Genomic DNA, 13,777 nt, shown 5'->3' with positions numbered 1-13,777 from the left:
CCAACTTCTTCCCACGTCATGCCTTCTTCCTGCAATATTTATAGGGATCAATTGCAAGCACAGCCCTTAAAGTATTTGGCCATACCTCTGAGCTGTCACCATTAGTGAAAGGACAGTGCATCTCCAAGGATTGTTCCTTGGGTTACAGAATGGTCAGCTCAGAATCCAGGAAAGATCAAAGAGGAAATGTCTCAAAAAAAAAATATTCTGAAAACACGTAGCGACTGTTGAGACACCAGGTTACAGATAGGCCAAAGTCTAAGTCATGGCCTGAAATTAAGCTAATTCAACAACATGTAGAAAACTACTGAATGCAATGAGAAATTTTCAGATGTGACAAAATCACAGGCAGTGCTGTAAAAGATGACGCCACTGGTGGGTAATGAGGAGGGACAGAAAACCGTGCCAACACTGGAGGGGAGCCCTAGGGACCTTAAGGGAGTGGAACTAGCAAGGCATGGGGAGCCATTTCAGCAACACCAGGGTACGCCGAGATGAGCACAATAACAGCGCTAGAAATAGTCCATTAAAGTACAGATGTATAAAAACTGAGACCAGTGGAGAACAGTGACTGGAGTTTTAAGATGCTTATTTTGGAAGAGGCTTGGAGGACAACAAAAAAGAGTGTCAAGAAACAATATGTGGTATAACAAGAGGTGCAAACTGTAGAGGTACCTATCTAGAAGCTCTGCATTCAGCCAGCACAGCCTGAATTAGGGAAATAACCGAAATGTACTGTTCTGACCATACCATGCCTGTGAAACCCACCTCTACCCTCAGGAGAATTGGTGGGAACAGGGTACTTCCACTACTTTGTTGATATACATTGAACTTTAGTCTCTGCCTTACACTCATAGAGCAGAGAATCACTTAAACCCTTCCTCTATCTCAGTATTCCTAAAACTAAACTTTGCTTTTTGCCAGCAAGACATGACAGAGGTGAGATAAACCCCATTAGGTGCCACTACACCATTCCTCATACGTTGCAGAAATACTGTGAGGGACTGAGTGAAATGAGAAGAGCGCTGTGGAGAGGGTCTCAGCCAATTCTGGCCAGCAGAGAGGCTGGAAGGCAAGAGATGAGCAGCAGAGCAGGAGGGCATTAAGCTGCTCAGAGCATCCTTAGTGACATCTTTTCCTGGGGTGTAGGCCATGGATTCAGAGCTTTCGCCTGGAGGAACATCAGTTCAAAATGTACTGTGTGGTATTTCAAGTAAAAAGAAAAGATTATTCCCCAAACACACACACACAACACTCTGAAGCGAATTGGTTATTTCAGCAATACTGATTTAACTAGCTACAATAAGCTAAGTGTCTGGCTTCTGCATGTAATCCAGCCTGTTTTGCAAACAGCATAAAAGAGCAGCTAACAAAACAGTCCTCCTGATTCCCCACTTTCCCTCAGCCTCCACTTTAGACTCTTAATAAAGGTAGTGAGACGGATTTAGCTTTCTTCCTAATCAACACTGAATTTGCTATAAAATTGAATTAAATCTACCTTTATTTCAATTTGTGTAAGGACAAGGGAAGGTTGATGCATTTCTAATACAATGATCTCCTATCTGTTGTCTGGGACTTCAACAAAGTCCTCAACAAACTTCACCTGCAGTGAAGGAAATGTTTATAAATTAAAATTGATGTCTAAAGTACTGTAAAGCCTGATTTGATTCAAGAGAGTTACTTCTTTAGCCTGGAGAAAAGGAAGCTCAGGGGGGACCTTCTCACTCTTTACAACTACTTGAAAGGAGGTTGCAGCGAGATGGGGGTCCATCTCTTCTTCCAAGTAACAAGAAATAAGACAAGAGGAAACAACCTCAGGTTGTGTCAGTGGAGGTTTAGACTGGATACTATGAAAGTTTTCTTAATCAGAAGGGTTGTTGAGGATTGGAAAGCCCTGTCCAGGGAAGTGGTGGAATCACCATGCCTGAAGGTGTTTAAAAACCGTGTAGATATGGCACTCAGTGACACGGTTTAGTGGTGAAATTAGCAGTGCTCATTAATGGTTGGACTTGATGATCTTAGAGGTCTTTTCCAACCTAAATGATTCTATGATTTTTTAAGTGTCTGTAGAGGCTGGCAATCATTATATTAGAGAATACAAAAAAAACCAAACCACTCACCCTATTCCCATCATCAGAATGTCCATTTTCTGCTTACAATATATTACGCTGTAGTTCATTAATTTCAAATTATAGAAAGCAAGCTGCCAGTCTCCTGCTGTGTAGTTAATGAACTAAGTAAAATACCCTACAGTTCTCATCAAAAAACATAAATAATCTAAACAGCTAAGTTGTGATTGAGTAGGATTTGTTTTTCTTTGGGGGGCAGTTCACTAGAAGTTATAAGTTTAAGCCATTAGAACTATTACAAAGTTCCAAACTGATAGTTCTATAAAATTGAGGAGCTGCTTCTCCTTTTCCATAGGTAGATGTAAGTAATTTAGACAGAAATTAAGGTCTGTAACTCTAGAACAACTACTTGGAAACTCTGGATACACAAACAATTCCCTAGTGTGGTAAGAAGCACCAGTTGGGTTTTTCTCTTCTCAAATGCTCAGAAATGCTGTTCTGTATTAATTTAATCTCTCCCCGAGAAATATCAATTTCATAAAAGAGGAAATCATTTGCGAATGACTATATAGTACCTGATTTGCCCAGGCAGATTTTCTATTATTTTCACTATATTTTCCCTTCAACTTGCTTCTCACATTCATCCCTGGGACTTTGCTTCTCTAAGCTCAAAGGCCAGTGGTCAAATATGAATTATGTTTGTGGAAGCTGTAAGTGATTTATGTCCTTGCACAACAATACTCTAGGCAAGTTTCTTGTATGATGTAAAGCAATGCTGATTTAATTCCTGAGAACGACTCCTCTCATGAGTAAATATTATGAAGAAACTTGCATTCTGCTCTGCTCTCAGAAGAGTTAGATTATTTTTTTTAAAGAGAAACAACTTCTTTCTGATATCAAACTTATCGTCTCATAAGGAACTAAAATTTAATTAGAATTATGGTAACATTCTATCTCAGTGCATATTTTAAGGTGCTTAACAGGTATACCAATAGGAAAAGCTTTTATCTCTTTAAATTAACTCAGGTGTGCATACCCTTCCCTGTTGATTTAGAGGAAGAGTATAGAGCTCTTTGTATTCTTTTCAAAGGTTAAGTTTCTTTCCTTTAGAATTTGAATTCTTGGTCGTAACTCCTAGTTTCAGAACTGTATATTTCTCCACAATTAAAGCAGGTCACAACACTTTTATTAAGAAGGTAAGCGTAACTGGTAGATGCTATATTGAGAAATGACTCTAAGGACTGATGTGCACACTTCTTTCAAGAGCTACATATACACAACAAATGAAACAAGTCCAGGGGAAACACCCTGCTGTGTCCCATGGCAGCTCATTTTCTCACCATTGGAATGCTCCTGAAAGAGTTTTATCCACCTTACAATCCTCCACCCAATGCCCAGGCATGGCTCGGGACATCACCAAGGCATGAAGCTCTTTCCAAGAGGCTCCAAGAATGAGACCAACTTACTTTTGGGATGAAAAGTGTGTTCAGCTCTCTGGGTGCAAGCTGTGTCTTGCCACTTGCTCTCTGTACTAGACAAGGGAACTGATCCAGTTTATCTGACTGACTTAGGTTCAGGTAGGACCAGTAACACCCCGGGCTGTAGCTGAGACAGAGTTCAGATGATTTGAGCTTTAAGACTATTACAGATAACTCAGTGCTCTCATAAAAATCCTGGAAAGTGATAGGTGTCTCCAAAGGATAATTCAGAAAACTTCCATTAAATGATTGAGGGCAGAAGACATGAGTATTGTGTCACCTCAGGTATGTGAAGGGATGTGAGCTTTGATTGCACTGGAAATCTTGACAAAGCAAGAACTATGGCAACATCCATTTGTAATGGATTAACAGACATCTCTCTGTCCATGGTCACGAAGTTACTGACAAGGAAAAGCGTTCTGCTCACTGCCTACACACTCCAGAAGATTTATCAGAGTGCAGATCATATCCCAAAACACAGCACTAACAGGCTCTAAAACATCCTGATGTCTTATTAATAAGCTAATGGAATTGCACTGTATCTCTCTCAGTATTAATGCATTTATGCTTGTCATTGACTGATAGACAGAGATGAATATGGAGATATTTTAACAGTTTCTTACACAAACAGATTAACATCTATATATACATTATCATAAAAGAAGAAAAATCATTCAGGGAGTGCAACTCAAATTAAGAGGAAGTTGATATGGTAACCATTGCAGTCAAAGTTTGTTTGTCTTGATGTCAGGGGAAATACGTGGGTTGACTTCAGGAGGACTGGAATCATAAGCTACAACTTAAGGTAGCAATTAGCCTTAAAATAATGTTACTAGGAGACTGTATCACTGCCTTTGGCAGCTGAATATCTCAAAAAACAGAAAGGAATTCTGAGTAGTAAATAAATGTTCTAACCTGGTGACAGTAGCTTTCTCCATTCTGTTATTTTTGTGGTGAGTATGTAGATCCTTATGGTAATTTTAAGTATCTAGTTAAATGTCATCCACTACACAAGCTGTCAGATATTCCTCTGGGATTTCTCCTTTGCGTCCTTAAAATTGTGTCTGAGCCAAACCCAAACTTTTATTGTTCCAGGCATGAAATATGAAACACCAGAGCAAAACCAAGTTGGCATGACAGACCATCAGAAAACTCTTTCTTATGCTCTTAAGCGATGGATTCTCTTAAGTGATGGACTAAGAGCCCCAGAGTGATGGACTACAGACAAAACATGGGCACTGACCGGTGTCCCTCAGTCAAATAACAACCAATTACATTTCTTGCCTGCAAATATTGCACCAAGATACCAAAATAGCTTTCCACTGGCAATTTCCCAGGTGACTGCAGAGAATACCAATACCAAGTTACAAATAACTTCATTGTCCAAGTGATTCATGACACTTGGGAAACTCTTTACCTACACAAAGTTTGTCTACACAGTCTAATGCAGGAAATAGTTCAAGCTCCTGAGCCAGAAGCAATACAGTCATAAGAAAACAAGGCACAGAAGGATTCACTTAGCAGCAGGTAATTTCCTAGAGGTTTGTTAAAACTGCACATTACCTCAAGATGACCCCTGTCTCCCTCCTGACTTCCTCATGTGATGGATGCAAGAGTATAACATGAGAAGTAAAGCCTGAGCTTGTAAAATATTTTCATAGAGACCTTACAATCTATGCACAGAGGTTATAGGTCCCTGGAACTGAGCACTCCGCTCAGTTTTTTTCTTCATTCTCCATGTCTCTCTACAGAGCTGATGAACAAACTGTGAGCCCTCCAGTGGCCAAAATGATGTAATTACAACTGTGTGTGTGATTCTGGTCCACCATTCAGATGCTCAAACAGGTTTTTCCCTGCGTACTATAGCTAAGGCTATGATCAGAGTTAGCAGCCCCAGAGTTAGCAGAGTTAGCAGCCCCAGAGGCTGCGTTCCAGGATGAGAGAAAGAGACCCTCGTCATAACACCAACAGGACAACAGAGAAGATCCTGGATGAAAGGCCCTATCTCAGTAAAGCCTTTCCTTGCTTTCCCGTCAAAGGCCTTGGTTATTCAGCCTCTGAAATGTGCTCAGCAGCTCACAGGACATTGAATAGGCTTCGACTTTATCCAGAAACATCACCATTGAAATAGGACATTCACATAGAAAGGCTAGAGGAGAAGGGTGATGACAAATTAACAAGCAACAGTCACTCTGTGAGCTTTACAAGCCTGTTCCTCTGTGTGTTTCTCCCTTTACAAAACCCCTTCCCCAGACTCATTTCTGATACGCTCTCTCTAAGAGCAAGGCAGAGTAAGAAAAAGGGTTTCTTGCACCTTTTTTCCTCCTGCTCCTCATAGCTCTGGGTTTCTGTTCGATGTGAAAAAGCACAGGCAATAACAGGGACTGAGTGATATAGGTGAGGTTTCACAAGTTAGATGTCATACCTCATTGCTATAGGGGAGGCATTTCAGTCAGTGTGTGGCTGTGTCATTTGTACCAAAGAGAGCTTAGAAATGAATGCACCTACCAACCACAACACACAGAGGAAGTCACAGTCTCTGGTGAGGAAGCTGCAGAGTTTATTCACAGCTGCATCTCTGCCATGCACTCAGAAGAATTTAGGCATAGGTACATTAGAATAAAAACATAGGGTAATTACTGTTATTAACACTACTTCTCAGGGTTAATGGCTGTAAGGTAAAGACAAGACTGTGGAGGCTACAGGTTGAAAGACCTTCTTTTGATTCAGAGGTATTAACTTCCAATCCTTTTAAGGTTGTACTTTAATTACAGTTTCCACAGTCTTAGCTCTTTTTTTTTTTTCATCAGTGCAATTATGGAGTAATTCAGACTACTCTTCTAAAGCAAAATCCAATTATTTTTTTATTTGAAAAATCTCTGTGTGTGTGGTTTATGGGTTTTTTGAGACAGAAATTAAAAAAAGGAATAGGCATTGTATCTGAAGATATAATAGTTATTTTTTTAAGTCTCATGATTAATTGAGATAGCCATTTAATATGGCACCTCACTGACAGCACCTCTAGCACTACATCAGAGTATCTATGGACTTACAAACATAGCTCTGAGTTACACCAGGTGAGAACAGTGTCAAAATTATCTCTACCATTTTTTCTGTTGAAGACCTTGCTCCTTAAAATTTCTCTCCAGAGTCAAGGAAAGAAACTAGAAGTTAGCGTTTGGGTTTCCATGTCTCCATCAATGATTTACAGCGTAAGATAAGACCAGGGCCAGACCCTGACCCAGGTGCTTTGTTACCCTGCCTCTTCATGAAAAGGGCCAAGGATGGCAGTTTCGACTATGTTCCAATGAGCTCCAAAGATGAGGTCTGCCAAGCTCAGCAAGGTACTGGCATTCCTCTGCAAAAGGAAAAGAAAAATGTGAACATTCAGGAAGGCAATTCCATCGTCTCTTCCTTCTATAATCATGCTAGAAATGGGAACATACAGCTTTTGTGGCAGCAAGCATTTGCTTCCTCTTAAGCCAAAGACCCCTACCAGCACTTGCATAGTCCCATTCATGGGAGTGTGTACACAGCAAGTACATCTGTGCTGCAGACTAAGTCCAGAGCTGTCAAGCCACCGCACGTGAAAGACTAGGTTCGGGAGGCCTAGACCACTACACTAGATTTGTAAATCCCAGGTAATGCTTTCCAAGCCTGTGCTGGTGTAAATCTGCCCTGAGTCATAAACTAGGAGTCATCATGCCCGACTGTGTGTAGAAACAGATTGCAGCACAGACTCTGCCTGAGGGAGCATACAGACAGAACAGAAGACAGAGGACCAAATAGACCCAGATGTTCTCAACTGCTGTGAAGTGTGCAAAGAAATGGACCTTGGCAAAATATTTAGTAAGAGAGTGTCATACAGTCTTCAATTTTTCAGATATATCCTTCACTTAAAAATCTTGATGGTGTTTGATGATTTTTCAGTGTATCCTGTTAGAGACCTAAAATACCAGTATAATACTAGTAGTATTTTAAATTTATTTTCTTTCCATTCAACTACTACAGCTACTCTGAACAATTTTGACTGAGCTCTGAAGGCTTGTCTATAAAAGGAGGATATCAGAGCACATATATTTCATTTTTGTGAAGGACTTGACAAACTCTAAAAGGACAATTCTGATATCTCTGGCATTATATTTTGCAACACTGGAAATTATTTGTCCAGATCAAATAATTTTAATTTTTTTCACCTTTTTAGAATACATTGTATGTACAAAATGTTTACAAATATATAGTATAGAATATTATTCATCTAATATACTAACATAGAAGGTATATAGTTAAACACAGAAGTAAAAACTAAATGTGACTCCTAAACAAAAATACAGGAGAATTTTCTCAAAGAGTGAAAGGGGATTCTTTCCCCTTGGAATTTACTTAGAAATTTTTTGAACTTTTCCTCAAAATAATATACCTCTGAAATCAACACTATGTTACAAAGCATTTTCACTCTCATTAAACTGAAGAAAAATGGTTCAGTCAGTTTCTCTTTCCAATTAGTTCTACTTTCCATCCCTGTCCTCAGAGCTGTTCCATTTGAGCTTGAATTTCAAGAGATATAGTAATGGTAATAAAACAGTGGGAATTTGTGGTTTCCATGGGGTCTTAAGACATACACACATCCAATCCAGTGAACAGTCACACCACAGACACAGGTGAAGAAAAAGATATTTGCCATGAGCAGGTATTTTACAAGAAGCGAGAAGGATGTGGGACACGTACATGGAAGGGAAGGCGATCTTGCCCCTTTCCAATTTCAGCCTTTGCCATGAAAGGTACTGGCTCACAAGGTTTGGGGTTACACATACTTGCTTTTTTTTTTTTTTAATTCATTTTCCCTTATGTCTTCTTACTGTGAATAAAATCTATTATTTAAGTTATACTATTACAAGACATGGTCCCAAAGAGTGCTAATGAGTCTGTGGCATCTCAGGATAGACAGAAAGGCAGAGCTCTGTCTGACTTCTAAAAGCACAAAAATATTTAAGTTTAAAAATGTGTAATTTTAATTTATAGACTGTTTAAACTAAGAAACAAAACATCAGAATGCGCTGTTCCATTGCAACTTACATGTCCCTTAGATCTGGTGACCAGCTGTCCAAAATGCAGGTGATCTGCAGGCTCTGCAATCTTCTCCAGGTGCCTACAATAAGCAAGAGCTACTGTAGTCCACAGCAGAGAGTGGACAACAGCTTTATTTTGGCCAATGGCCAGACTACACCATCCCATTACAGTACAAACTGGTGATGTTTGGCTGCCACGATAACTCATGTCAGCAAAGGCTGGGTAAATGAGTTTGAGATCCTGTCCTCTAAATACTGTAAAAAATAAGCAAAGAAATGGTAAAAATACAGTAAAAATGGTAAAAACAGTAAAAATACTGTAAAAAAATGAGGGGGGAAAAGTCTTTGAAGGGGAAATTAAAAAACAAGTAAACAAAAAAACTAACTAGGGAAACTCCACTAAAGGAAGTGATTCACAGTTCTAGAGATATTCCTCTCTGCCTTGAGCCAATCATGGTAATGTTTAGACATCTCTGCCAGTTCAGTGAAACCAAAAGGAAAATTTCTGAACAGCCCTGATCTTTGCAAACATCATCATCCTTTCTAAGAAATTACTATTTTATCACTGCATTCCAACCAAATTCTACCATGAGCAATTTTATTCTGTAGATATAAATTTTGAAAGAATCTACTTCTGGCTTTGTCTTCTGCCCATTATTGTTGTTTCATTTCCAAAGTAATGTCACTCCAACAGTCTCAGACTGATTTCAGAATTGTTGCACAACCTTGTCGGAGTCCAATACCCTCTGATCAAGTTATTTTAGATTTTCCCTAGGTAGAGTGGCTAAGGTGTAACATCAAGTTAGTAATTTAAAGACGGGATTCCTGATTTAACAATGACAAATAAATGTTGCACAATGCAATACAGATATAAGGTACACTTTGCAAAATGTATAGCAATTGCATTATGCAGTTCAATCACAATACCAATGTGATTCACATTACTCATCCCTGTAACATGCTCACTGGTATGACACTTCCCAATTGCCAGGAAGGAATATGTGTGTTGAAGCCAGTTCAAGCTCGTTGCTTCTTTTGTTAGTTGTTCAGGTTTTATATTCTATGTTGGGCTGAGCTACATATTCACCCTCCCCATTCTAGTCTAGCTAACTCAGGGACATGTAGTCACTCTAATGAACACAGAGAGAAATATTTACACCACCAGTTGATAAATGTTTATCTACAACAAAGGCCACCTTCCCCACCCCTTTTTGTGTTGAGATAAAACTCACATTCTTTGCAGCAGCTGTGGTCAGTCACACACTGTGTTATTTTGAGCTTCACGGGCACATCATCCTTATCCATCTCCTCTGAGCCCTTTTCTGTTTTATAAGTTTATTGGTCAGTCACAAGTGTCAGCATAGATATGTTTAAAAATACAACCGTTTTTGGGAACCCTTTATGCAACAATATTCTTTGCACCTTGAGGACATTGAAAAGATTTTACTTTCATGAGCTGTGCTGGTGAACGGCACCAAAAAAGAGAAGAGAAAAATATCAAAGGAGGAAAGAGGTTATGGAAGAACCCTTAATATATTTAATATGGAATTATATTAAATCCAAACAGAATTATTTCATTATTACCAGCTTTTATTGGAATATTCTCTTGGTAACAGACTAATTTTAATGCAACTGCATATTAGATTTCAGACTAGAAAGAAAATGCAGATTAACTTGAATATATATATTCACCAATAATTGCTACCTAGTGAAGAAAAGGGAAAAAGTGGATATAATTAAAATAGAATGTAATGAGTTTTGTAACTTCAGTGACTTTTTAAGGAATATGAAACATTTAATGTGCCTATAGGGACTGAATGAGAAATGACTTTTTGTTACACTGTCTCACAGCCCTTGAAGATTTAAGCCAAACAAGAACCGTCAATCATTTTCCATACAGTGCTCAGAAAGGTCAGCTGCAAGTACTGTGCTTCTTCGTGACCTGTCTTGATTCTTGGAGCTGGGAGCAGTACTGTGTTTATAAAATCTGCAGTTTGCACTGCTACTTAAAGCAGCATTTTGGGTGATGGAAGAGGGACAGGAAGAAAGTGACTGGCGCAACTGTCCTGACTGGATTAGAATAAGTATATGCTCATCTTCTTATATATGCCCCACTTCCTTCTGATTAGATGTTTTCTGTCTTTCTGTCTGTTCCTCATAAGAGCCTTATATCCTGATATGCTTCTGTTTCACTCTACTAATTCCAAGTTTTATTTTTTATGGGGTGTTTAAATGATTTTTTGATTTTTTTTCCCATATGAAAGGAGTATGGTACAATAACAGCTATCCAGAAAGACAAAAGGGGATGAATTTCCAACAAGGTTTCTCCTCCACTTGCTACATAGTATCCTTTTCCCACCTACTCATCAAGGACACAGGATTTTCATGTGGCATATTCCACTGCAAGTATAGTGGATGTTACCATCCAGAGGTATCTTGTATTTCACAGCAGGTTATCCCCAATTTAAAGGTGGTTACTGGGTTATCCTCCAGAGGAAACTAGCAGCATCATAGATCCAGAAGAAGTCCCACACCAATGTGGCATGGCAACTACACAGAGTGACAGACAGTCCTATGACCTGCAAGTTTTCAGGGCTTTGATGGTTCTGGGAGCACCTTTGTTATGTCCCAGCTGGTATATGTAATGGCAGCAGCTGCCATTAGAGTTAATGCTTCAGCAAGAAGCCTATGGTGTCATTTTATTCTCTGTGAGGCCAGTTTGACTGATCTTTTTGATTTTAGATAGAACTAGTTGGATACAAAGGAAACATTAAATTCTGAAAAAAGCCCTAAACCTAACAGCATCAAATCATAAACTTTTCTGAGTATACTGACATGGTTTTAAGAGAAAGAAAACAAATTTAAAATTCCAGTTATCATCTCCTTCCCTCTCCTCTCTCTAAAAAATAAAACTTTAGAAAGAAAAAAAATAATTTTTAAAGGATTTGTTTAGATGCCTAGTCTCAGAACTGTTTTACACAGAGGAATGAAAAAAGAGAGACTGAAATTATTAAGAAGAATAGAGAAAAGAAAAACACTCAAGGCTCTTTCCCCCAACCTCATCTAACACAGGGAAAAGGGAGACAGGTGCCTATCTTCTCTATTACTACACATTTCAACATGACTAAATACAGGAGTGCTGCTTTCAAAATGGTACTAGGCAAATTGCCCAACAGATGGTACAACCTACTAGTGAAGAACTTTCTAAAGGATAACAAGCTACAGCAGGAAATACAGACCATTTTATATTGCAAGGCAGGCTCTCTGTAGGGAGGTGGAACTTTCTGAAACATGTGAGTCTGATTTTACTTCTCAAATGTACCTCAGATTATAAGAAATGCCATCCTCTGTGCTTCAAAAGTGCAAAGACCTCTCCAAGATATGATGCCTAGGTTTTTAGGAATGTTTGAGGTGAAATAGATGAAGACAACATATCTCTGATCTAGATGATTAGGTATAAGACTACTAAGGATTTTTTGTTCTTGTGGTTTTGTTGTTTTCTTCAGAAGGGAGAAAAAGGGACAAATCTGCTTTCCTTTTCATGAAAAAAAAAAGACAATAGATATTTAAGTTTTGGATAGGATTCTCAGCTGCAAATCTTGTTAGCCAGAAAAATTCCACTGAGATTAATACAATTGTGTTGATTTCTGCCAGCTGAAACCCTTTTCCACTCAAAAATATAAAAAAAAGAGAGAGAGAGAAAGAAAGAAAAAGAAAGAGAGAAAAAGAAAGAAAGAAAGAAAAGGAAAGAAAGAAAAAGAAAGAAAGAAAGAAAGAAAAAGAAAGAAAGAAACAAAAGAAAGAAAACAATTCAGTATTGGTTTTCTTATACTTACAACAAACAGTCAGTCTCTAATTAGCTTCATTCATTTCATACAGTAACTATAGGTACAAAAAAGTCTTAGCAGGACCCTCTTCCCTTCTTTCTCTCTTCTAACCATTGTGTATAAGGCATAGCTGAGATTTTGAATTCATTATGCCCAAAAAGCATCGCTTCTTTGTGAAAATGTATATTTACACTGCAAAATGAATGAAAGAATCTGCCAGCCCTGAGTATACTAGTACTGTAGCCAGCCAAACCTAACAATGCACAAACAAAAAGTACCAAATACAATAAATACAGCTCCAGTCACAATGTAATATTATAATATAAGCAATAGCAGTCTGGCAAACAGTCTTTTATTGCTGTTGGCAAAGAGTTCTTTCAGTATGTGTGCTTGTTCATCCAAACAAAAACCAAAAATGCAGTGCAAGAGAAATCACAGTTGCTTCATTTTTTTCTCTGGTTATGTACTCAGAGACCTAAAGATTGCTCTTTTATTGATTCAAAGTCTATTCTGAAATCTTTTCCTTAGGAATACAGTCATTACTCACCTAACTATTCTCACTGAAACAAATTCTATTCCGAGTAACATCCAAGTAGGATAAAGCAGAAATAAGTTTTAAAAGTCCCTATATCCCAGTTTTCTTCCACTGCCTTCAGTGTTGCCTCTTATGAGCTTGACCTATGATTTGTATGTGTTTAATTTAAAGTGTGATATATATATTTATAAAAATAATGCAAACTCTTATTTTATATGTGTTTATGTAATATGTGTGCAATGAATGTCTGCCAGAGACTTGTATTAACCATCGTGAATAGCTCTGACTCTCCTGTCACTCACTGAGGTTTACAGCAGTTGTTCCATCAGGCTTGATGTTCACCTAAGGTACCTCATCTGAGAGCTGTTAAAGTATCATCAGATGACATTCCAGCCCTTTACTTTCAGTGAACATGAGCCCAATTTCCATTAGCAGAGGTGAGGACATGAAGGACAAAACTTCTAAATTGCTACACATGGACTGAATGAAATCTTCCTCCAGTTCCTTTGCCATCTTAGGCAATAGTGGTATTTAGTCTTTGTCTGAGATGCACCTGGATTTCTGTCAGGAGCAAAACATATTTTGTCCTGCTGGTAAATTCCAGCAGCAGTTTATATACTCGTATATATTCTGCCTTAACTGACAGGGTGTCTGAAAGAGGCTGAGAAACATAACAATTTAGTTTGAGTCTTCATTACCATTTAACTGTGAATAATTTCTTCTAAAATATCAGAATGTTCTGTTGTATCGACCAGCAAATATCATATGCTTAATCTAAGACCCATAGAAATCTATGAAG

Source organism: Pipra filicauda, unplaced genomic scaffold (assembly GCF_003945595.2).
Source record: "Pipra filicauda isolate LSUMZ 115617 unplaced genomic scaffold, ASM394559v2 scaffold184_size3518187_pilon, whole genome shotgun sequence".
Classification (NCBI taxonomy): domain Eukaryota; kingdom Metazoa; phylum Chordata; class Aves; order Passeriformes; family Pipridae; genus Pipra; species Pipra filicauda.
This window is presented reverse-complemented; position numbering follows the sequence as displayed.